The sequence below is a fragment of the Schistocerca piceifrons genome, chromosome 4, assembly GCF_021461385.2.
Source record: "Schistocerca piceifrons isolate TAMUIC-IGC-003096 chromosome 4, iqSchPice1.1, whole genome shotgun sequence".
In the NCBI taxonomy this organism is placed as follows: domain Eukaryota; kingdom Metazoa; phylum Arthropoda; class Insecta; order Orthoptera; family Acrididae; genus Schistocerca; species Schistocerca piceifrons.
Genome location: NC_060141.1, coordinates 218,453,122 through 218,479,059, shown reverse-complemented (window position 1 = coordinate 218,479,059; position 25,938 = coordinate 218,453,122).

The window sequence follows — 25,938 nt, the reverse complement described above, 5'->3', positions numbered from 1 at the left end:
ATCATAATCTCCATTAAATGCGACGGATTTACTCCACCTTCGTGGGAGGACCTGTAAGCCTGCGTGATACCACTCTACGGTGGTTGACGTCGGAACCAACGTCTTGCTGCATTAATAACCTCCCCATAATCTACATACTGCTTCCCGCAAAGTGCGTCCTTCATTGGGCAAAACACATAGAAACTGGAAGGTGCGAGTTCCGGGCTCTATCATGGATGGGGAACAATAGTCCAATGGAGTTTTGTGAGCCCTATCGGGTGCGCATACTTGCGTGAAGCCTTGTGTATTCATGGAGAAGGAGAAGCTCGTTCGCATTTTTGTGGCGACAAAACATGCTGAAGTCCAATACTGTAGGAGTCACAGCTGTATGTGGCCGGCCGGCACACTGGAGATCAGACAGGCTCGCGCGACCTCGTTGCAATGATGACAAACCAGAAAAGGGCATAATGTGAAGGACAATCAAACAATTTAAAATCAGAAATAGTAAAATGGTCTACTCATATATTAAAATTGAACGAAATCCGCATTAGCTGTTTATTGTGTTTTCACTGTATGACATGGAGGTGTATATCTTCTGGTCATGCAAAACTGATATGAGCCGTGTTGCGGCTCGCGTTAGTGCCGTTGGTAGGTTGGCATCATGTACCAGGGATAGTGGCGTCTCGTTTTCTTCTTATGTTTACTGGCGCCACTATGTTTGCTAGAGTTGTCTGTCCATGAGACGCAGCAGCAGCGGTTATTGATATCTAGTACACTAGGACTATCTTTGGAAGGGCGTCAAGTGTTTTCTGGATCGAAATGTTTTGGGAGTTGGATTGGGACGGAGCAGCAGTGAGGTCCGGCAGCGTGAGGACATTCTGGGACCGCTGATGGCATGCAGGCACTGACGGATCGAGATGCTGCAGTTGCACGGGCCACAAACTCGAACTGCACCGGACCCATCATGTTGAGTTAAGTGAACGTTAACCCACTCGTGAAACCTCCACTATTCTGACATCACGCCATTTGTTTGTGCATTGCTGCTCGCCGGGTCGCTGAGACAAAGAGCAATGAATGGAGAGTTTGGAGTTGGCGAAATTAATTAGCCATCCCCAGCTGTTATTATTAATCACTGAATTCCTTGTGTTTATGGCAGAAGTTAAACCAGCGGTATTTTTCTGCCTAGTGGCCACTGACACCCCAGTTACCTGCCCTGGAGGTTAGCATACTATCGCAGCAGTGTGCTGTACATCGCCATGCTGCTACTGTCCAGTAAGGCGTGAGTATTGGGACAAGGGTGTTTCTTGCCCAAAGTACTGTTATCCAAGATGGCGGTGATGACGTCATCCAAGATGGCGACGATGACGAAATCCAAGATGGTGGCTGTGACGTCATCCAAGATGGCGGCTTTTGGCGGGAAGTTTATAGTGGGATGAAGCTCAACTGGGCTACCACCACTAATCTAACCCCCTCCCCCATAAAAATGACGGGAATTTCAAATTCCAACAGGATAATACATCGCACTGCAGTTATCTCTACTAACCTAAGAAAGTCGTGGAAGACAGGTCACTTGGGCTACCACCGCTAACCTAAGCCACCCAACCCCCACCTCTTCCTAGGAATTGGCGCCAAGTTTGAATTTTGGCAGTAAAGAAAGGTCACTTGCGCTTTCTCTACCAACCTAAGAAAATCGCGGAAAGATAGTTCACTTGGGCTACTTCCACTGTCCTAAGTCACCCGACCGCCACCTCTTCCTACGGATTGGTGGGAAAAGGACTCAGCCTGCACTGGGCTGGTGGAGAGAGGAAGGAGTGTACTTTATTTATTTTGAACAATTTATTTAGGGTTGGAGTATATTTATCACAGTGATACAGGACACATTCGCTGACATGCCACACAGCATACAGACCTGCAAACTACTCCTAAATAACGCATTTATAATGCTGTACACATGCACCTGCTAATTGCAAACTGTCAAAATAACGCATTGCACAGCCTACAGAAATGCAAAGCACTCACAAATCGTGCAATACATTTACGTCCAGAGAACCAAACAACTCGTAAAACGTCAAAATAATAAGCCATATAAATGACTCTATAAACACGCTTGCTAATTGTCAGCTGTCGAAATCATGCACCAGTCTTTATTTAAACAATTAGAGACAACACCACCCTACAGTGTATTTGCGAGGAGGTCTGCACTCCAACTGAACCATTACACAGTTCCATCACCAGAGAGTGCTGTCATCTGTTCCGTGACGTAATCCAAGATGGTGGGAAGAAATGGTGGGAAAACGACTGTGCCTGTGTTGCACATACACTTTTATTTTTCAGACAATGTCTCCACCACGACATCTAGACACCAACTGACCTAGTACACAATACTGCCACCAGAAGGTGCTGTCATCCCTCCTGTGATGTAATCCAAGATGGTTGCCTGGAGGGGGAAAATGCCGCGAAAATGACTCAGCCTGTGCTGGCCTGCCAGATAGAGTAAGAAAGGAGTCTACTTTATTTATTTTGGAATTTTATTTAGGAATGGAGTATATTTATCACACTGATACAAAACACTTGCTTGGGGTCACACCACACAGCCCACAGACCTGTAAACTACTCTTAAATAACGATATGCAGAGACGAAAACTACTCCTAATTTACCTAAAGAATTTCAGTACAGACATTCAGACTCCTCCTAAATAATGCAGTACACAGATGTGCAGACACAAAATCAACTCATAAACTGCCCATATAACGCATAGTGCAGATTATAGAACTGCTCGCAAAATAATGCAACAGACACGCAAACAACAGACCCAGACACTGTCCACCATACCCCTGTAGACCGCACAGGAGGCTACCTGCAGCCCTGCGCAGGCACTCAAGGGGCGCTCCGTCACATCCATGAGCAGCCACTGGACGCATGTGAAAGTTGCCTCTATTTTCGGGTATACAGCCAGTGTTATACTGGCGTCGCAGTACTCCAAGGCACACTCACGCCAGTCTCATATGCGAGACGCCTCTGGGCAGCACATCTCTTTACCGTTTATGACAGAGTAGCACAGGACACATTGTTCCTAGTCTGACATGAGAGATGTGTCTAAATGCACTTAACTGCAAATAGCGCAGAATAACATCGAATGCACTCTTTCCAGCCATCCTAACGTGATACCCCAGTCCATGATGTGTTACCCTTCCTGATTTCAGCACACACAAACGTTCCCACTGCTATATAGTAACTCCTATATTCTAGTACAAAGGCTGTGAATGAATTCAGCATTGTGATTGTCTCTTATCGAATTTACCCGCCGCATTACTGATGCCGTCGGTATCGAAGCACTATCCAGCATTTCTTTCTTGCTGCAGATGGGACTTTTGGTGGTAAAATTGTTTTTTCACACACCAATAAATTACATTGACAGTTAAACCCACAAAGTTGTCTACAGAGCATCAAATATATACAAGACTCATAAGAATATTGGAAGCCAGGAACATTTCCAGCAGTGTCACTACAATTAAATATAACGATTGCTGCTACAGTCTAACACTGATCGATGTACAGGAAATGTCTCCTCTTGTCAGCTGTGCTTCTGGAATGAATCTCAGTATCTATATCGCACATAATTTTCCAAACAAAAAACATCTCTCATACCCTTGCAGTTATCGGTGTGTTGAATCTTTATGTCCCTCATGATAGGACACACAGGCATCCTCTCTATTCATGACACAACTGTACAATGCAATATATGCACATTTTACACCACATAAGCCACACTAACTTTACAATGTAATATATACACATTTGACACATACAATGCAGTTGTCGTTTATATCTGTACAGCACCTGAAAAAATTATGGTATGCCTACACTCAAACCGGCTAGACGTCACGATGCCCCTCAGTCCTAGGAAAGCACCGTCCACCTTTTCTTTCTTTCTACAGAAGCAATAAACTATTTTACACCGATCGCCATATTCCAGTGACAACTAAACCTCGCTATGTGCCACACATATCGTCAAATATGGAAAGACTATTACTCAATTACACAGCTCTCTCACTGAGGACAGGAGCTTGAATATTAGAGCGTGAAACCGATCTCCAACCCAGAAATATATCACCACATAGTGTGTCGATGTAGTAAGCATACAATTCATATTCTCCGCCATACAAAATCATCCCTTTTACAACCAAAATCCGTCAGTGGATCGAAATCACACTCAGAACTGTTGTGGAAGGAATGATTCATTCCCCCACTCGATACAAATGCGTTACTGTTTCTGTTCCGGACCTGCCTGCTTGTTGGTATTACAAGAACATATCTAATTTCGCATGGTTCACACACAACAATATCCTACCGACTGCTCACGCTACATAATTCCGAAGACATAGACTGGGAATTATTTTTATACAAACCCCAAACCTTAGCTAGGTGGAGCGTGCTCTAGACCACTGAGTAACTAGAAACAAACAGACAAAAAAATGATATTTCCACCCGCAAATGCTGATCTCTGTGATGTAACAGATTCGATATCATCCCTATAATTTACGAGGTCAACTATGGTGTTTCTCATGTCTAGAGAACTGGCAAACGTGTCTTCCACATGCTAGATGCACATCCCACAATCGATCTTCTTTCAACTAAATTAAAAGCGTGAAATATGCAGAAGCAGTCAACCGATGAATTTACAAATCATTCATCCGAAGAAATCAGTCACATATGTATTTCATCTCTGTACTTACAACTAAATGTTACGATCAGAGTCTCAGTTCAACGACATTTGACAATGTGTCTGAAAGGTATCTGAAATACACCCTGTTGATGACTATGGCTCTGGAAATGGAAATATCAGTACCGTTCATATGACTTGACATGCTCTTCCCTTTGCTATCACAGTACTAGATATGAAATCCACACCTTCCTTGTGAATGGACATACTCATTTCCTTTGCATATGTCAGAACACAAACACATCAAACACTTACTTTATAAGCCTGATGCTCATGCACCCCCTGCTAATAATACTTCATTAATAACTGATTACCTTTGATACAAAATAATACTAAGAGAAAATCACCGATGGGTGGACATGTCTCATAAGTTTTTCTTGTGAGTGGTACCACTCTGTCTTAGAAAGAGAGCCATAATCGTCTCATACATTAAAAAACCCGATCACAACAACTATTGTATGTTACTGTTAGAAGCGGTCTTGGTTCTACAAGTGAACACAAGTATCCGTATTAAAAGCTATACTAGCTTTATAAATCCACATATAGTGTTACGTACGAATCACGTGGGGTTTCCAGACAAATACCGAGAGAGTGATCATCTTACAAACTGCCAGATGTTTGAAAAACCTGATCCAAACAACTCCTGTTTGTTACTGACACAAGCGGTCCTGGTTCTATAGATGCATACAAGTATCAATGTTAAAAGCTACGCCCGCTTTACAAATCGCGGTATGACATTACCTCTGAATGAGATGGTTTTTTGCTCAGACAAATACTGTGATGGCAATCACAGGAGTATAATGTATCAGACCAACACGACGCCGATGGTGCAACCTCGTAATGAAATTACTGAATTTAGAAAGTGATTCGGCTAAGGAACATGAATCTGCCTAGATCCCTTGTCAGAGGTTTGGTGGTATATCTGCTGAGATATAGGCGATGATTGATTGAGAAGAATCATAAACAATAGTAGATGGTGTTCTGACTGAGGTCGTAAGAAAATGTACACCAGCTTCTCAGATCTCTAATTTTACGCTATCAGCTAGAAATGACGTCCATGATTTGGAATCAGGTCTTTCTATTCAAGCACATACCTGCATGTCATCCTATTCACAATTCCTTTAATGACTACAACCACTACTCCGTCATATTTCTGGCACTCCCATAACTCGAAATGAGTCACCTTTCCCGAACCAAGGTGCTTCAGTAAAATTCCAATGTGGTTTTAGTCAGCTGCTACGAATCTAGCAACTAATTCCCTTCTACAGCTTCGCGCATGTGATCGTTCCAATTTAAGTCGCAACTGAGCAGTCAGAGAAAGACACATCCACCACATTCTCCAACCAATGTAGAAACATAACGATCTGAGTTAGTGCAACGGAGGAAATACGCGCAATGTGGTTCATCTCCGAACTATATACAGATACTACAGACCAAAGCAGATCCAGGTCCAATCAAATCTATCGGCCCAACATGCTACCATCGTTATTCTCTACCCTCAAATAGAGAAAATTTAGGAACTGTGGAAGCTCCACTAACTACATCCGATATGGCACTTATCTACACACCATTGTTTGCACAATGATGCAAAGCTGCGGTGGGGCTCCAGTGTGGAGAGGGATATTTCGCATTGGTCCCCAGAATAGCGCAGTGTGCAGCCCTCCAAGCATTCCTAACGGTATACCCTCTTCCTCACCGAATTTATAACTCATACTGCTGCTGCTACTGCTGCCTGTGTGGCACGATCCTATCAAATATACAGGCACTGCAGAGACCGCTTTTAAGTTTGATCACCTATACTCTAGGTGAATGATCGTATCCCACAGACTATGCTAAGTCGCAAGAGGCGCTCCCTCTGGCCCTGTTTAGTTGTTAGAAACACTGTTTTCTCATATGCTTTTGTACAATACCAACGATTTCGTTTTTATGCCATGACTTCGAGACCTGAGGCAGATTCTAAACAGACATTAAGAAGTTCTCATCCATCGCCTTTCGTAGGAAATTAGACAGAGCACAGTGTAAATCATGTTCTTATGGCAGATACCATAAGCACCACCAATTGGCTGATTTTAAACAAAAGACAGTTACAACATAAAGAAACCCGAAGAGTTTGCTCGCATTGTGTAGAGTCTCCAAACTACAGTCCGAAGGTGATTCACGACCTCTACACTTAGACTTGTCTCTCATACTGACAGAATAGCTGATAACTCTACGTTCCGTTTCGACTGATTCCTCATACTGCAGACATGTATGCGATCACTGTTTCAGCGCTATCCACCCCAGAAGGTATAGCCCAGCCATCAAAACTCTCTCTCCAACTCAAACAAGTGATGTCAGTTAATCATTATGTGGTAACCAATAGCGTACCGACTGATGACCTCAGAAGTTAAGTCCCATAGTGCTCAGAGCCATTTGAATAGCGTACCAGTGGAAGGATGGTATGGAAAAGACAACACCAATGCACTCTAATGATAAACATCACAGTTGATAGTGCGAACAATTTTAGCAATTTTACACCAATTTCAACACCAACCAATGACGTGACAGCATCTTTCTCACTTTCAGTATCATAGCTAAAGCACCCCTTCTCTACTTTACGGGTATCATTGCGAATGTAGATAGATGACTGTGCAGTACGTCCATTTAATGATAATTCTCAAGCACAAACATTATCTAAGTATATTAGACAACACTCTACATATTTCTAACATCCAGAGCATAGTTCATAATTTATCCTGATTAGAGTCACAGTGCATTCACAGTGCATTCTCGCTGTCTTAGGATAAAATTAGATGGTGAAAGACATTCTTGCACTGTCACTGAGCAGCCCACCCTGCAGCACCACTACCGATTTAATCTGCATCCGATCACAAATAGGACGCTACAATCCACGTCTCATGAATAATGGAGCTTACCAAGTCCTCTCCTATTGAAGTGCACAAGATTTCTCGAGATGCGCCCATGTCGAGGAGCAAGCAACATGGATACTTGTGTGCATTATATTTAGTAGTAGGGGGTGCATAATGGATTCACCTTGAACATCAGGCTTATAATGTATATGTTTGTGTAATGACGTGCAAAGAAAATGACTATGTCCATTCATAAGAAAAGTGTGGATTTGACATCTAGTAATGTGATAGCAAAGGGGAGAGAATGTCAAGTCATAAAATGGTACTGATATTTCTATTTCCAGAGCTATAGCCATCAAAAGGGTGTATTTCAGATACTTCACTCATTGTTCAATTGAGACTGCTAGGTAACATTTAGTTGTAAGTACAGGGATGAAATATGTATGTGACCGATTTTTTATGATGAATGATTTGTAAATTGTTCGGTTGACTGCTTCTGCACATTTCCCACCTCTGCTTAGTTGAGAGAAGATCGATTGTGGGGTGTGCATCTAGCACGTGGAAGACACATTTGCCAATTCACTAGACATGAGAAACACCTTAGTTGACCTTGTAAATTAGAGAGATGATTTCAAATCTGTTACATCACCGAGATTGGTATTCATGGGTGGAAATATCATTTTTCGTCTATTTCTAGTTACTCAGTGGTCTAGAGCACACTCCACCTGGCTAAAGTTTCAGGTTTGTATAGGAATAATTCCCAGTCTATATCTTCGGAACAACGTTGTGCGAGTTATCGGTAGGATTCTGCTGTGTGTGAACCATGTGAAATTAGATGTGTTGTTGTAATCCCAGAGTCTGGAGATGGGCTTGGAGACGCGAGCAAGCAGGCAGGTCTGGACCAGAAACAATAACGAGGGGGGGGGGGGGGAGGGGCGAGCCAGTCTTTGCACAACAGTTCTGAGAGTGATTTCGATCCACTGATGGCTTTATGGTGTAAAAGGGATGAATTGTATGATGGAGGATATGAATTGTATGTTTAGTACACTGACACAGTATGCGGTGATGTATTGCTGGAGTGGAGTTTGGTTTCACACTCTAATATTCAAGCTGCTGTCCTCAGTGGGAGAGCAGTGTAATTGCGTAAGAGTCTTTCTGTATTTGACGATATGATGGCACTTATCGAGGTTTAGTTGTCGGTGCAATATGGCGATCAGTGTAAAATAGTTTATTGCCACTGAATGTCATGTCTGTAGAAAGAAAGAAAAGGTGGACAGTGCTTTACTAGGACTGAGGGGCATCGTGACACCTAGCCGGTCTGAGTGTAGGCATACCATAATTTTTTCAGGTGCTGTGCAGATATAAACGACAACTGCATTGTATGTGTCAAATGTGTGTATATTGCATTGTAAAGTTAGTGTGGCTTATGTGGTGTAAAATGTGCACATATTGCATTGTACAGTTACTGTGGCTTATGTTGTGTCATGACTAGAGAGGATGACTGTATGTCCTATTCTGAGGGATGTATAGATTCAGGACATCGATAACTGCAAGGGTATGAGAGAGATGTGTTGCGTGGAAAATTATGTATGCTATAGATACTGAGATTCATTTAAGAAGCACAGCCATCAAGAGGAGATATTACCTGTACATCAGTCAGTGCCAGACAGTAGCAGCAATATTTAATTGTAGTTACACTGGTAAATATGTTCCTGGCATCCAATATTCTTGTGAATCTTGTATGTATTTGATGATCTATAGACAACTTTGTGGGTTTAACTGTCAATGTAATTTAGTGATCTGTGTAAAATAATTTTACCACTGAAAGTCCCATCTGCAGAAAGAAAGAGGAGGTGGATGGTGTTTCGACACTGACAGCATCGGTAATTCAGTGGGTATATTCGATAAGAGGCAATCATAATGCTCGATTCATTCACATCCTTTGTGCTAGGATATAGGAGCTTCTACATACCAGTGTGAACGTTTGTGAGTGTTGAAAGCAGGAAGGGTAAGACGTCATGGACTGGAGCATCACGTTAGGACCGCTGGGAAAAGGGCAGTCAATGTTATTCTGCGCTATTTGCAGTTAAGTGCAGTTATACGCATCTCTCATGTCGCGCTAGGTACAATGTGTCCTGTGCTACTCTGTCATCAACGGTAAAGACACATGCTGCCCAGAGGCGTCTCGCATATGAGACTGGCATGTGCATGCCTTGGAGTTCTGTGACATCAGTATAACACTTTCTGAATACCCGAAAACAGAGGTAACTTTCACCTGCGTCTGATGGCGGCTCTTTGCTGTCACGGCAGGTGCCCCTTGAGCGCCTGTGCTCCCGCCTGGTTGGGTCAGCATTGGTGTCTAAGTGAGCACAAATTTCGAGAGGATTTTGTCAGGTATAAAGTATAAAAGGGATGTGGCTGCCTCATGTATGCGGGCATCTGTGTGTGGTTAGACAGCTGATGGCCGCGTCACTTCGCAGGGCTTCAGATAGTCTTCTGTGCCGGTCTACAGGAGGGTGTCGGATGGTGTCTGTGTACATCGTTTGCGTGTCTGTTGTATTATTTCCTGAGCAGATCTGTAGGCTGCGGTATCAATTATTTGGGCAGTTTTTCGGGTTGATTTCATGTCTGCACATCTGTGTATTGCATTACTTAGGAGGAGTCTGCATATCTGTACTGAAATTATTTCGGTAAATTAGGAGTTATTTGCGTGTCTGCAGAGCATTATGTAGGAGTAGTTTACAAGTCTATGGGCTGTGGTGCGTGACCTCAAGCATGTGTTTTGTATCAATGTGATAAATATACTCCATCACTAAATAAACTGTTCCAATGTAAATAAAGTAGACTCCTTTCTTACTCTATCCAGCAGCCCAGCGAAAACTGAGTCGTTTTCTCGCTATTTCCCCCCACTATCATGGATTACATCACGAAATGGACGACAGCGCCCTCTGGTGGTGGTACTGTGTACTAGGTCAGTTGGAGTGTGGGCCTCCTGATGAACACACTGTAGGGTGTGAAACTTCAGGTTTTGGCGGCACAAAGATTCTTCCATTAAGTTTCGGGTGTGCAGACACAAGAAATCTCTTTCGCTGGGCTGCTGGATAGAGTAAGGAAGGAGTGTATGTCTCTGGCGCATTTGCATCTGTGGTTGCATGCGCAGTCGCGCGGTACAACAGTATAAAGGAACGAAGCGAGCATTGGAGTGGCAGTCTTGCGACTCACTCTGAAGATAGCTGAACGTTATACAGCCGAAATATTAGAAGAAGAAGGAGATTTCTTGTGGCTGCACACCCGAAACTTAATGGAACACACTGTAGGATGGTGCTGTCTCTAATTGTTTAAATAAAGACTGGTGCGTGATTTCGATAGCTGACAATTAGGAAGCATGTTTGCAGAGTCATTTAAATGGGTTATTGTTTTACGAGTTGTTTGGCTCTCTGGACGTAAATGTATTGCATGATTTAAGAGTGGTTTGCATGTCTGTAGGCTGTGGAATGCGTTATTTTGACAGTCTGCGATTAGCAGGCGCATGTGTAGAGCAATAAATGAGTTATTTAGGAGTAGTTTGCAGGTCTGTATGCTGTGTGGCATGTCAGAGCATGTGTTCTGTAATACTGTAATAAATATACTCCAACCCTAAATAAATTGTTCAAAATAAATAAAGTACACTCCTTCCTCTCTCCACCAGCCCAGTGCAGGCTGAGTCCTTTTCTCACCAATCCCTAGGAAGAGATGGCGGTCAGGTACCTTAGGACAGTGGGAGTAGCCCAAGTGAACTATCCTTCCGCGATTTTCTTAGGTTGGTAGAAAAAGCGCAAGTGACCTTTCTTTACTGCCAAAATTCAAACTTGGCGCCAGTTTCTAGGAAGAGGTGGGAGTCAGGTGACTTAGGTTAGTGGAGGTAGGCCAATTGACCTGTTTTCCCACGATGTTTTTAGGTGAGTAGAGATAGCTGCAGTGAGATGTATTATCCTATTGGAATTTGAACTTCCAACCATTTTTCTGGGGGTGGGGAGGGGTGATTAGGTTAGAGGAGGTAGCCCAATCGACCTATCTTCCCGCCAATATTCAAACTTCCCGCCAAAATCCGCCAATTTGGATGACGTCACAGCCACCATCTTGGATTTCGTCATCGTCGCCATCTTGGATGACATCCTGTCCGGCATCTTGGATAACGGTAATTTGGGCCAGAGATTTGTTTCTTTTGGACTACTTTGGTCGTAGTGGATACTTCTGCTTCTGGATGTTCTAAACACCGGATTCTGAAGACGTATTTCTCTGCCGGTACCGCCTTGCATGGATTGTTGTATTGGTTATCAGACGTTAGGTAAATTTTGCAAGAGCGTTGGCCTACATTTAAACTTTCACCAGTTTCAGTTGCCATCTGGTTAAGTGAATACAACTCTTGGCTGTCTGTCTCATCTTTTACGAACTTGAGCAACTTTCCCAAGTCGATCCTTAGAGCACTGTCTGAGGGCCACTTCTCCCTTGGTTTGGTCCGATTGTGACGATCGTTTAAAACAAATTAATGTTGAATTATTACTCTTGGTGCCTTCAGCGGACAAATAATTTTGATTTCTTTTCAATAAGGCCTTCAGCCATAAATGCAATTAGTCTTAAGAAATTTTTGTTTCTTGATAGTGCAATTTTGATGATTGTCCTTTTTATAATGTTTAGTGTCTCTTGGAGAAGTTTAACTCGTTCTTAAGAATTTGCTATCTAGGCCTTCAGCTGACAAATAATTTCCTGTCATTAAGGCCTTCAGCTGTGAATGCAATTTGTCTTAACAGTTTTTAATTAGATATTGTCTCTTAATAGTGAAAATTTGATGATTGTCCTTTTTGTAATATTTTAGTATCTGATGGAGAAGTTCAAATCGTTTTTATGAATTTGCTATCCAGGCCTTCAGCCGTCAAATTGTTTTTTTTTTTTTTTAGTTTTTACTGTTGGGGCCTGGAGCTGACAAATAAGTTGTATTTCTGGTCAATAACACCTTCAGCTGTGAGTGCAACTTGCTTAAGAAACTTTGTATTATACATTGTGTCTTAACAGTCAAATTTGATAATTGTTCCTGATTGTCAATCTTTTTTGCAATTGTTTTCAAATAAAGTGTACGTGATTAACAACTGCGCAACCAACGGTGACTGAGTAAGTACCCGTCCACACAAAATCCTGCCTTTCTCTAAGTACCCACTTTTCACTGGTAGCAGAGCGTGGTTGCGATTGTAATATTGCCATTACAGTTACTGTTGGGTCGATGTGTAACTCTGTCAGTGTTACACATTATCTGTCTTTGCTATTTGTTTGTTTCAGGTGACCAATTCTAATGGCAGTCAGGTAGTGCCCCGGGATCGGCCTGTTGAGGAAGGACCACCTCATTTATGAGCTGGCGATAAGGCGCCAGCCTATTGACGGTAGTGTCCCGGACTTAGCCGCCCGTTTGCGTGCTACCGTTCTTCAGCCGGTTGACATCACACCGGATTTGTGGGTGAGACAGAAGCAGCTATCGAGTTTTTGTGTAAAGCTGTTAGGGATCTTGAGGACACCAACCGCTTTTTGAGTGGTCCTCAACATAGTGGCAGTCAGTTAGACAGGGTGGGGATACAGATAATATATTTAACCAACTGGATAGCGGATTGAAGGACGTTAAAGTTAGAGGAGGATCTTCATAAGGAATCAACAGCTGAATAGGGGTCTTTGATTAATGAATTACAGTTTAAGATTACATGTTTAGAGCTTGATGGGAAGAGGACTGGGGAGCAGGGCTGGCTGTCGTCAGGGGGGCTTGTGAACCAGCCCGGGAATGATGCACTAATGTCTCTCGAGAGGTTAGACGCAGCGTTTGATAAATTGCCTAATCCTCTGGTGCATATCTTTCGGGACTTCACAGAATTAGTTGTAGACCGACTCGAGTAAATTGGAAGGTTATTATGGCTGTTGGTTCGCCTTGAGCAACACGCTGATGCCTTTGGCGTTTCGCATCAAGTAGTTTTGTCGCTATTCTATCCGTTAGCTAGAGGCGAATTGAGGACCCTCGTATCCAGAGCCATGACAGAGGGGTTTTCGTTGCAGGAGTTGAGGGAGTTTGTAATTAATGAAAGATTGACCATGGGAGTTCGCAAACAGCACGAGTGTCGCTGTATTGGCAGATGCAGCAAGATGAAGAGGAGTTACATCAATATGTGGGTAGAGCTAAGACGGCCTGCTTGGCCTTGTTAGTCAACTCGCCAGAACGGGAGTTAGTTTCTATTGTTCTGAGGGGACTGCGGGCGCCGGATAAGTCGCACTTTGTTTTTCGTGGTTGTCCCTCCAACCGGGAAGTACTTCGTGCCGCCGTTGTGGTGGTATCTGTGTTACCACTCGCGGACGATCCAGGCCGTGAAGTTAGGGTTCAGCCAGCGGTCGTTATCAAGAACTCTGGGTTATCTACATCGGCTGAGTCTGCTAAAAGGGAACCACAGCGTTGCTTCAGGTGCAGTCGCACAGGTCATTTAGTTCGTTCTTGCGTTCAACCGCGCGCTCCCAGAGCCAATAAAAGACGCCGGACTGGGCAGCGACCTCGGGATCAAGCGCTTAAACCTTGATGTGCCCGTGTCGCTGCTCGATCATCACCTCCCCTGCCTTATATTTGTTCTCGAGTAGGTGGCGAACCTATTTGTCCCCTCTTGGGTTCTGGTAGCTCCTTGTCGGAGCCTGGAATGGTTTCTTGAATTTGGTCATCTTACGAGACTTGGGTCGGTCCCTTTTTCGGTGCAGAGATAATGGGTTACCAATGGGCAGGTGTTGCCTCTACATGATTGGGTCCGAGGGAGTATCTCAGTTGGGGATTTCCCCTGGCCCTTGTCTTTGGCCTTGGCTAAGAAGTGCCTGTCGATTTGGTTTTGGGATGTGATTTTATCAGTAAAACTGGTCTTGTCTTGGATTATTCCGCCTACACCTTCTTCTCTAAGTCCGCTTCTACTCAGAAGTCTGGGTTCTGTGAATGCGCTAAGCGTAAGGTGCATCGAAATTCCGGCACGCTGGCTGTTGATGTTAAGGTTAATGAGTTTGATCTCACCCATCTGTCTTCACAGCAGGCCTCTGAAATAGGGGATTTATTGCAGAGGTTCCCCGAGCTTCTCTGTGACAGACTGGGGGTTACTGATGTTCTTGACTACCATATTCGTCTATCTAACCATATTCCCGTCAGGCAGTCCGCATATCGTCTCTCACCGCCTAAGATGAAGATACCATGAGGAAACATCTCTACAATGCTCGAGCAAGGTGTCATTAGGCCTTCTACATCTGCTTATGCTTCCCCCATATTCCTTGTTTCTAAGGACCAGGTGCGGAATTTTCGGCCTGTTGTTGACTACCGGCGCCTGAACACCAAGGTTGTCCTCGAATCAGTTCCTTTACCTGATCTTCATAACTCTGTTACTTGATTTTCCGGCGCTAATTGGTTCACCGTGCTCGATCAGAATCAAGCCTAATATCAGATTCCCTTTGCCGAAGAATGTAAACACATTACAGCATTTTGTACTGACTGGAATCTGAGTTTAACAGGGACCCTTTGGTCTGGCTACTGGCGCAGTAGTTCTTACTCGTTTGCTAGATAATATTCTTGGAGACTTCAAACTAGTCTTTGCTTATAATTACTTGGACGACTTGGTGATTTATAGCCGTTCGTTTCGGGAGCATTTGGAACATATGCAGCAAGTTTTTTCTAGGTTGAAGGGGGCCGGTTTGACTGTTAAACCCAGTAAGGTGACATTAGCTAGGCAACAGGTATCTTTCTTAGGTCACTTAGTATCAGACGAGAGCATTCGCATTGACCAGGAGCGGACTAAGGCATTGAGAGCTCTCCCGCCGCCTGCTGATAAACGCGGGATTGCCAGGTTCATAGGCATGGCGAATTATTTTACGCGTTTTGTCCCTAATTTTCCTCAGTTGGCGGCTCATTTAAATGAATTACGTCGAAAAGGGGTGAGTTTTGAATGGGGACCTGCCCTAGATGCCGCGTTTGAGCACATTAAGGCAGCGATAGCTAACCCTCCGGTTCTTGGAGTGCCTGATATTAATAAAAAAATTATTGTACAAACCGACGCATCTAATGCGGGGATTTCGGCCGTCCACCTACAGGAGTTCGAGGGTCAAAGGCAGCCATTAGTGTACGCGTCTCGTCGGTTAACCAGTGCAGAACTTAAATATTCCGTTTATGAATGTGAGGCATTGGCCGTCTTTTTCGCACTGTAGAAGTATCGCTTCTATCTCGAGCATAGAGTATTTCAGCTAGAAACCGACAATCAAGCTTTAAGTTGGGTGCTAAGCAGGTCACGTAATACAGGCCGTATCGCCAGGTGGGCAGTACGCATTTCAGCGTTTCAGTTCGAGGTTAAACACATTAAGGGGACTGAGAATGTGCTCGCGGACGTCCTTACCCGTATGTTCACTGAACATCCATCTAGTGAGCGCGCCCAAGAAACGGAGGAAGGCAATCTTAGTTGTGTTAGGGGACTGAGAATGTGCTCAGGGACGTCCTCACCCGTATGTTCACTGAACATCCATCTATTGAGCGCGCCCAAGAAACGGAGGAAGGCAATCTTAGTTGTGTTAGGCGGTATTCCTCATTTATTTAGTGACGTTGCCGACCATCAGGATCAGGCCCCCATTTAGGGAACCGTTAAGGAACGGGTGCCGGCGGGGGAACCTTTGGATGGATACGTCATCAGGAAAGGCGATTTATGTAAAAGGGTGGAACGTGCCAAGGAGTTGAAGATCTGTCTACCAGCCACCCTGCTACGCCCCGTTTTCCATTACTTTCACAACTCGTTGATTGGTGGGCATTTAGGAACGTACAAGACCTTGCAGAAAATTAAGGAGCATTTGATTTGGCCGTCTATGGACCGAGACGATAGAGAGATGGTTTCTCGGTATCGGTTGTGTCGTGTGGCCAAGCCTAAGAACGCTTTTCAACAGGGCTTCTTGAGTTCTGAGCGAGAATCCTGCTCTATGGGTAAACTCTTTATCGATTATGTAGCGCCCTTACCTCGCACTAAAAGAGGCCATCGATACGTATTGGTTATTAGTGACGCGTTTTCGAGGTTCAGCTGGCTTCTTCCAAATCGTAACGTGGCTGCTGCTGCTACTACTACTGCGCATTTAACTAATGTATTTAGTGTTTCTGGACCCCCTAAGTAAATCGTTAGTGATAATGAGCCGACCTTTCTTTCGGCTCCCTTCAAGGCTTTCTGTTTTCAAAGCGGTGTGAAACAGGTGACTACCATTCCATATTACCCAGAGGGCTCTTTCGCGGAAAGGGTCAGTCGTAATCTCAAATCCGCACTGATCTTCCATCAGAAGACGCCTATTAAGTCGGATACTAGTCTCCCTCGGCTTAGTTTTGCCTTCACTACAGCCAGCCATGAGGCTTTGAGCGCTACTGAGGTTTCCTTGATCTTTGCTTATCCTGTTAATTCCCCCCTTTCGAACTTAAGGGGAATTCAAGATCTAATCTCTGAGGATATTACCCCTCAGATCGTCAACGAAAACTGGAAACGTGCCAGGCACAGTATACTGAGGGCCCATAACAAACAAGCTGGCAGTTACAACACTAATCGAGGGGCCTTTAGGGGTAAACAAGGAGACCAGAGACAAGGTGTATGTCCATAGTTTTCCCGGGAGGGAGGTGTGTGTTGGAATCCTTGGTAAGTTCGCTCCCTGTTTCCTGGGTCCTTGTACTATTATGCGTATTTTAGGCCGAGTTAATCTTCTGGTTCATGACAATCACACTGGTAAGCAATACTGGGTCCATCTTAATCAAATTAATTTTGGTTAGGCCACTTGTTGGTGTTTGAGGGGGTAAGTTGGCATCATGTAATAGGGATAGTGGGGTCTCGTTTTCTTCTCGTGTTTACTGGCGCCACTACATTTGCTAGCCTTGTCTGTCTGTGAGTGGCGGCAGTTGTAGTTGTCGATATCTAGTACCCTAAGACTATCTTGGAAGGGTGGCAAGTGTTTTCCGGGTAGGAGTGTGTTTGGAGTTGGATTCGGACGGAGCAGCAGTGAGGTTCGGCAGTGCGTCGACATGCTGGGACAGCTGGCGGCATGCAGGCACTGCCAGATGGGAGCTGTACTTGCAAGGGCCACAACTTCATTCTCCACCGGACACAGGATTTTGACTTGAGTGGACCTTAACCCACTAGTGAAACCTCCACTATTTTGAGATCACACCATTTGTTCGCGCGTTGCTGCGCACAGGGTCGCTGAGATGAAGAGCAATGAGTGGAGTGTTTGGAGTTGGCGACATTAATTAACCCTCTTCCACCTTTTGTTATCAATCTTTGAATTCCTTGTGTTTATGGATGAAGTTCAACCAGCGGTATCTTTCTGCATAATGGCCGCTAACGCCCCAGTTAACTGCTCTTGAGGTTAGCGTATTTTCGCGGCAGTGTGCCTTTCCTCGTCTTGCCACTGCAGTCCGGTAAGGCGTGTAGTTCGACAGCCTCCTTGGTTGCGGTTTGGAGATTTGTTTCTTTTGGTCTGCTTTGTCGTATTGGTTCTTTCTGCTTCTGGATGTTCTAAACACCGGATTCTGAAGATGCAGTGCTGTCAGACGGTTCTGTCTTGCCTGGGTTATTCCATCGTTGTATTGGTTATCAGACGTTAGGTAAATTTTGCAAGAGCATTGGCCAGCGTTTAAACTGTCACTAGTTTCATTTGCCATCCCGTTAAGCGAATACAACTCTTGGCTACCTGTCTCATCATCTACGAACTTGAGCGACTATCCCAGGTCGATCCTTGCAGTACTGTCTGGGGCCCACTTCTCTCTTGATTTGGTCAGATTGTGATGATTCTTTAAAAAAAAATTAATTTTGAATTACTATTCTATAGGCCTTCATCCGACAAATAATTTGGATTTCTTGTCATTAAGGCCTTCATCTGTGAATGAAATTTGTCTTAAGAATTTTTAATCAGATATCGTCTCTTAATAGTGAAAATTTGATGATTGTCCATTTTTTTACAATATTTTAGTATCTCTTGGAGAAGTTTAATTCGTTTTTAAGAATTTGCTATCCAGGCCTTCAGCCGTCAAATTGTTTTTTGAGTTATTACTGTTGGGGCTTTGAGCTGGCAAATAAGTTGAATTTCTGGTCAGTAAAGCCTTCAGCCGTGAGTGCAACTCGCTTAAGAAATTTTTTGTTAGACATTGTGTCTTAAGAGTCAAATTTGATAATTGTTCCTTATTGTCAACCTTATTTGCAATTTTTTCAAATTATGTGTACGTGATTAACATTTGAGCAACCAACGGTAACTGAGTACGTCCCCTTCCACACTGAATCCTGCCTTTCCCTTCGTATCCACGTTTCATAATGCTTCACGTGCCACAAATTCCAAGCTACAAGTGCGCATAAATATATCACTCCTTGGTAAAACTTTGGCTGAAAAGACAGATGGGCGTCCGATCCGAACTATGCATGATCGCTTATACATCTCTAAAACATAGTCAAAAGACGAGCCCGGACAGCACATGACGTCCCACGTATGACGTGACGCCAAACTGCTGCGACGCTCGACGCTCATCAAACTAGTAGGCTTCTGAATACATTAGAATAAGCATTCAATTTAAACGCATACCGTTCATGCATCAGTAATTTCCGCTGCTGTTTTCTGTGTACATAAATTTCCATTTCTTGAGTAGGTTCAGTAACTGTCCATTTGGTGCCTTATGTAAAACTTCCTGCCTCATGTGTTTCTTTACCCAGATGTGTGCTGAAAGTGGTCTTATTTTTGCATATGCATGCCCTCTAAAATGAGTCTTCAAATTCCTTCCCGTCTGACCGAGTTTTTTTATTTATAGTCACCGTTATGTTAATTGCCTTACACTCATGGTTATAGTTTAATTGTTTTGTCATGCTGCAAGTTTTCAATTTATATTTATAATGTTATTTTTAAATTTTTATTCTGACTCTTACACAACTGTGTGTCATTTACTTTGCCAGGCTAGGAGCTTCTCACATGACTACTTACACCTTTCAAATAGCCTTTACGTATGGATATAATTCCACATATTGTTTGTTAGGTCATGTTTTATTGTAGGCTATAGTGCCCTCTGCTGGCCTCAGTTATTTGTATAAATACTAACGCGTCTAGGCCATCACCAGCACTTACTATGTATCTATTAATATAGATTTTTATGATATCTCTGGCTGGTATGCAAGGCTGTTATTCATGCTAAATATTTATGGGTATCACCAGGCCCGTTATAGATTACGTTTCAGGTAACTGAACTAAACTGGTTACACTACTGCTTGTTACGTGTAACGGATGTGAAGATGGCAGTATCCGAAACCAATAACACAGAAATGTACACTACTGGCCATTAAAATTGCTACACCAAGAAGAAATGTAGAGGATAAACGGGTATTCATTGGACAAATATATTATACTAGAACTGACATTTTCACGCAGTTTGGGTCATTAGATCCTGAGAAATCAGTACCCAGAACAACCACCTCTGTCCGTAATAACGGCCTTGATATGCCTTAGCATTGAGTCAAACAGAGCTTTGATGGCGTGTACAGGTACGGCTGCCCCTGCAGCTTCAACACGATAGGAGATAGAGAAGATCCAAAGAAGAGCGGTGCGTTTCGTCACAGGGTTATTTGGTAACCGTGATAGTGTTACGGAGATGTTTAATAAACTCAAGTGGCAGACTCTGCAAGAGAGGCGCTCTGCATCGCGGTGTAGATTGCTCGCCAGGTTTCGAGAGGGTGCGTTTCTGGATGAGGTATCGAATATATTGCTTCCCCCTACTTATACCTCCCGAGGAGATCACGAATGTAAAATTAGAGAGATTAGAGCGCACACGGAGGCTTTCAGACAGTCGTTCTTCCCGCGAACCATACGCGACTGGAACAGGAAAGGGAGGTAATGACAGTGGCACGTAAAATGCCCTCCGCCACACACCTTTGGGTGGCTTGCGGAGTATAAATGTAGATGTAAATGTAGATGTAGATACCACAGTTCATCAAGAGTAGTGACTGGCGTATTGTGACGAGCCAGTTGCTCGGCCACCATTGACAAGACTTTTCAGTTGGTGAGAGATCTGGAGAATCTGCTAAGCAGGGCAGCAGACGAACATTTTCTGTGCCCAGAAAGGCCCGTACAGGACCTGCAACATGCGGTCGTGCATTATCCTGCTGAAATGTAGAGTTTCGCAGGGATCGAATGATGGGTAGAGCCACGGGTCGTAACACATCTGAAATGTAACGTCCACTGTCCAAATTACTGTCAATGCGAACAAGAGGTGACCGAGACGTGTAACCAATGGCACCTCATACCATCACGCCGTGTGATACGCCAGTATGGCGATGACGAATACACGCTTCCAATGTGCGTTCACCGCGATGTCGCCAACCTTTCCTCATGTCAGCACGTTGTAGGTGCCGACACCGGCGCCAACTTTGTGTGAATGCTCAGAAAAGCTAATCATTTGCATATCACAGCATCTTCTTCCTGTCGGTTACATTTCGCCTCTGTAGCACGTCATCTTCGTGGTGTAGCAATTTTAATGGCCAGTAGTATATCATTTTCCCTTCGCTCATTAAAGAAACACTAACACGATTCTGACGTCCATAGTCAGGGCAATGTATTACGCGGATTACAAAGGAAGATAACTTCTCAACGTCAGCACCTACATTGAGTCTGTGCTCACTAAGTGACATTATATCGTGAAAGAACTCATTAGTCAATTAACATAGCTGTTGATGTGCTTACAGTTATTGTATCACAATCTATAGCACTTGCACAATTACAAACAAAACGGCCGAAGAGCCCTGAGCAACCTGTGTTACAAGGACTTATATCTCATCTAGACAAAATTCTTATTATGAAATGTACAAGATCTGTAAATGAATTACCATCGCGGCTGACAGAAGTTGCATGAAACGCTACAGGTCCCTGGAGCCGCTTGCTACCTTGGAAATTTCTGCCGAGAGAGCGGCCAATCTACATCTTGGTTACGGTTGCTGGATACAACCTCAGAATAGTGTCCAGCTTCGAAAGGTACCAATGAAACCCTTTATTTTCGGTGACGTGAACTGCATGACTTGAAATAACAATGTTCGCTGCCTTTTGTAGGGTACACTTCAGCTACGAGACCGGTGGATGCTTGCACAATGTGTTACAAAGGAAGTAAAAATCACACAGAGCTATGTTTAATATAAGCTCACAACAACTGTTTCAACTAGTAAAGTTCATATGAATCGTTTTCGCAACTCACTGAAATCTCTTTTGGCGGTCTGATCAACTTAGAGAATAGATAGCTACCTTAAATATACTTCGACAAAGATTAAAAATGGCTCTGAGCGATATCCAAAGCAGTCACCAAGAATTAGTTGATGGGAAGCTCTTCTTCCACACATTCCTTTGGTAATACGCGAACATTAGTCAGAAATATAAAGAGAATCAATGGCTGAAATAGGATACACAAAAAACACGAGTTCGTTGCATTGAGAGAGTATCACATTTCACATGATTGCGGAAAAGTATTTGTCATGTAACCACATATTCTGTAACAAATTAGAAGCGAAGCATTTGGATTGTGGTGCGACAGAAGAATATTCAAAATTAGGTGGACTGCTAAAGTAATAAAAGAGGTTGTTATCCGCAGAATCGACGAAGAAAGCGACATATGAGAAACACAGGCAAGAGAAGGAGCAGGATGGTACATAAGCGAATAACTTCCTTGTTACTAGAGGGAGGTGCAGTGGGGGAAAACTGTAGAAGAAGACGTAGAATGAAAATGCGATTCTGAGGTGAAGAGGTTGGCGCAGGAAAAGGTATCGTGGGGGATCGTCATAAGATTGGTGGCTCAAAAAAAAGTTCCAGTTACTTCCCTTTCTGTGCAGACAACTTCATAACAGTAAAAAAGTGTGTATTGCACTCTCGAAAACGTACCCGTATTGTTTCTATTTCTGGCAGGCATCTGCCTGCAGATACAACGGAAATTTGATGCGGTTACCATCAGTTTTCAGCGCGCCAGAAGCCTTTACAGTTGAATTCTACAGATGTGATCACTCAAGGAACACGGTCGGCGGAAATACTCTAAAGAAAGCCAAGTACTGTACTTAATTTTACAGTAGCATGTCGAAAGAATGTTGAACAGTAATTTGCAAGTAGTGTATGCCGTTGCATATCAGCCATGTATTCATCAGCAAACCTATTATTAGTGTTGCGTGTCACAGTTAACATAAAATTAACATAGCTGAAAAACCAAACACGAGACGGAACGGAGCGGTTCTCAATACTAACTTTAGGGAGAAGAGTTAAGCGGCCAATAGAAAATCAATGATGCATTACTTCATACTGTTAAAAACTAGTGACGATCTGTGGACAAGAATAGAGTTCGTATATTATATGGACATGCGTGCTGAAATAAAATTTTTATTGCAGAAACTACTTAAACTATATACCTCTACCTACATCTTTATCAGTTCGGTTTCGTATGCTAAACTGCTTATTTTGTGTGCACCGTTCTGTTGTTTAGACAAAATGGCTTCAAAATCAGGACATCGCACGTAAATTTTAGACTTATTTGAAATATACGCTATCTGATCAGAAGTATCTCGACAAATGTAATGCGAAACTGACCACTAGACATCATGAGAGGCTGACCCGCCAGTAGAAAAGGAGATGGGTAGTATTGTGTTGGCAGTAGAGAGGCAGTGACAGGTCAGGAGACTTACGCGACTTCGAATGTTGACTAGTCATTGGATATCACCTGGGCAAAAAATCCATGAGGGACTTTTCACCCCTTATGAAGCTGACTGTTGCTGATGTGACTGTGAAGTGGAAACGCAAAGGAACAGTCATAGCGAAACCACGACCAGGCAGACGGTCTGAGACCGTCGGACATAGAGGAGACGGCGTCTATAAAAATGCGTGATTTCAGCGGAAGGAATGTTTTATATACACTGAAGAGCCAAAGAAGCTGGAACACCTAGCTAATATCGTAATAGGGACCTCGTGAGCACGTACAAGTGCCGCGGCACTACGTGACATGGGCTCGACTAATGTCTGAAGTAGTGCTGGAGGGAAATGGCACCACGAATCCTGCAGGGCTATCTATAAATCCGTAAGAGTACGAGAGGCTGGAGATCTCCTCTGAACAGCACATTGCAAGACATGCCAGATATACTCAATAATGTTCATGTCTGGGGAGTTTGGTGGCCAGCGGAAGCGTTTCAATTCAGTAGAGTGTTCCTTGAGCCGCACTGTAGCAGTTCTGGACGTCTGGGGTGTCGCAATCTCCTGCTGGAATTGTCCAAGTCCGTCGGAATGCACAATGGACATGAACGGATGCGGGTCATCAGACAGCATGCTTACGTACGTGTTACCCGTCAGAGTCGTATCTAGACGTATCAGGGATCGCATATCACTACAACTGCACACGCCCCACACCATTACAGAGCCTCCACCAGTTTGAACAGTCCCCAGCTGACATGCAGGGTCCATGGATTCATAAGTCTGTCTCCATACCCGTACACGTCCATCTGCTCGATACAATTTGAAACGAGACTCTTCCGATCAGGCAACATGTTTGCAGTCGTCAACAGTCCAATGTCGGTATTGATGGGCCCAGGCGAGGCGTAAAGCTTTGTGTCGTGCAGTCATCAAGGGCACACGAGTGGGCCTTCGGTTCCGAAAGGCCATATCGATGATGTTTCGTTGATGGCCCAGAATGGAAATCTGTAGCAATTTGCAGAAGGGTTGCCCTTCTGTCACGTTGAACGATTCTCTTCAGTTGTTGTTGTTCCCGTTCTTGCAGGATGTTTTTCCGACAGCAGAGATGTCGGAGAATTGATGTTTCACCGGATTCCTGATATTCAGGGTACTCTCGTGAAATGGTCATACGGGAAAATCCCCACTTCATCGCTACCTCGGAGATGCCGTGTCCCATCGCTCGTGCGCCGGCTATAACACCTCGTTCAAACTCACTTAAATCTTGATAACCTACCATTGCAGCTGCAGCAACCTATCTAACAACTGCACCGGACACTTGTTGTCTTATTGAGGCGTTGCAGACCGCAACGCCGTATTCTGTCTGTTTACATATTTCTGTATTTGAATAAGCATGCAGTTTCTTTGGCGCTTCAGCGTAGATCGGCTAACACTTCGTGTAAACGAGTATACGAGGTGTAAATGGACTTATAGAGTATGAAAACTAAAATACGATATATTCAGTGTCAGTGAAAATGTAGTGTAATAAAACCGAACACCTGAGGAATGTTAAGAATGAAATAGGAATCTAGACCACTGAAAACGATTTAATACAAAGCGAAACACGTATGGTCCTAATAAGACTATTATTACAGTCACAAAAGACGGTGTGTAGCATTTCTTACTTGTGTACATGTGATTGCGGAAACGAAGCCTAATAATAAAAATGACAACATTTACATTTTTTGTCAGGTACAGAAAATCTTTTTTGTACCTTTTATGTGTAAGTCCCATGTGGTAGATACACAATTTAATGTGAGTAGTGCTACTGGTTTGTGAATTGTTCCAGTACGCAACACTGTCTTACGCCGCCATATTACTGCAAAGAAAAGCTTCAGTGGAAAGATACACGCTGGGAATTATTTAGTTTGGCTTGCGTATCTCTGTTTTGATGCCATGCACAAGAGTGTTTGGACAGATTCCTTTGGTGGCTTTATGAAGCCACTGCGTTTCTAATTCAATAGTATTTCAGGTTTTATTCATCTGTCACAAATAAAACCTTTTCCGATTTGAACTGCCCCCCTCCCGAATGTGAGCACAGTGTCTTAAGTACCGTGTGTCTACGTTTTGCTGATACTGCTCTGGAACACTATTTGTCCATCTGAAAAAGTAAGAGTATGTCTTGCTCACATAGCACATACATTATCTGATCAAAAGCATTCAAACACCCCTATGCAATGCGAAATTGACCGCCAGATGTCACGAGAGGTGCACCCATCGTTATATAAGGAGTCGGGGAATATAGTGTTGTATGGAGAGAAACAGTAACAGACTCATAGGAAGGGTCTTAAGGAAATGTAATTCATCCACGAAAGAAGTGGCTTACAAACTCTTTGCTCGATAGATTCTCAAGTATCTTTCATCACTCTGGGACCTTTACCAGGCAGTACTGATAGAAAAGATAGACGATACCCATCGAAGAGCGGTGCGTTACCTCGCGGGATCGAATAATCGACACTTTATGTTTTCAGAGATACTCAACAAACACCAGCGGCCGATGGTACAAGAGAGGTTTACTATTGAAATTTCGAGAGAGTGCTTCCCATGAAGAGTCGGTAAACAAATCATTTCCTCCAACATACATCTCGTGAAATGACCAAGACGAGAAAATTCGAGGAACTGTA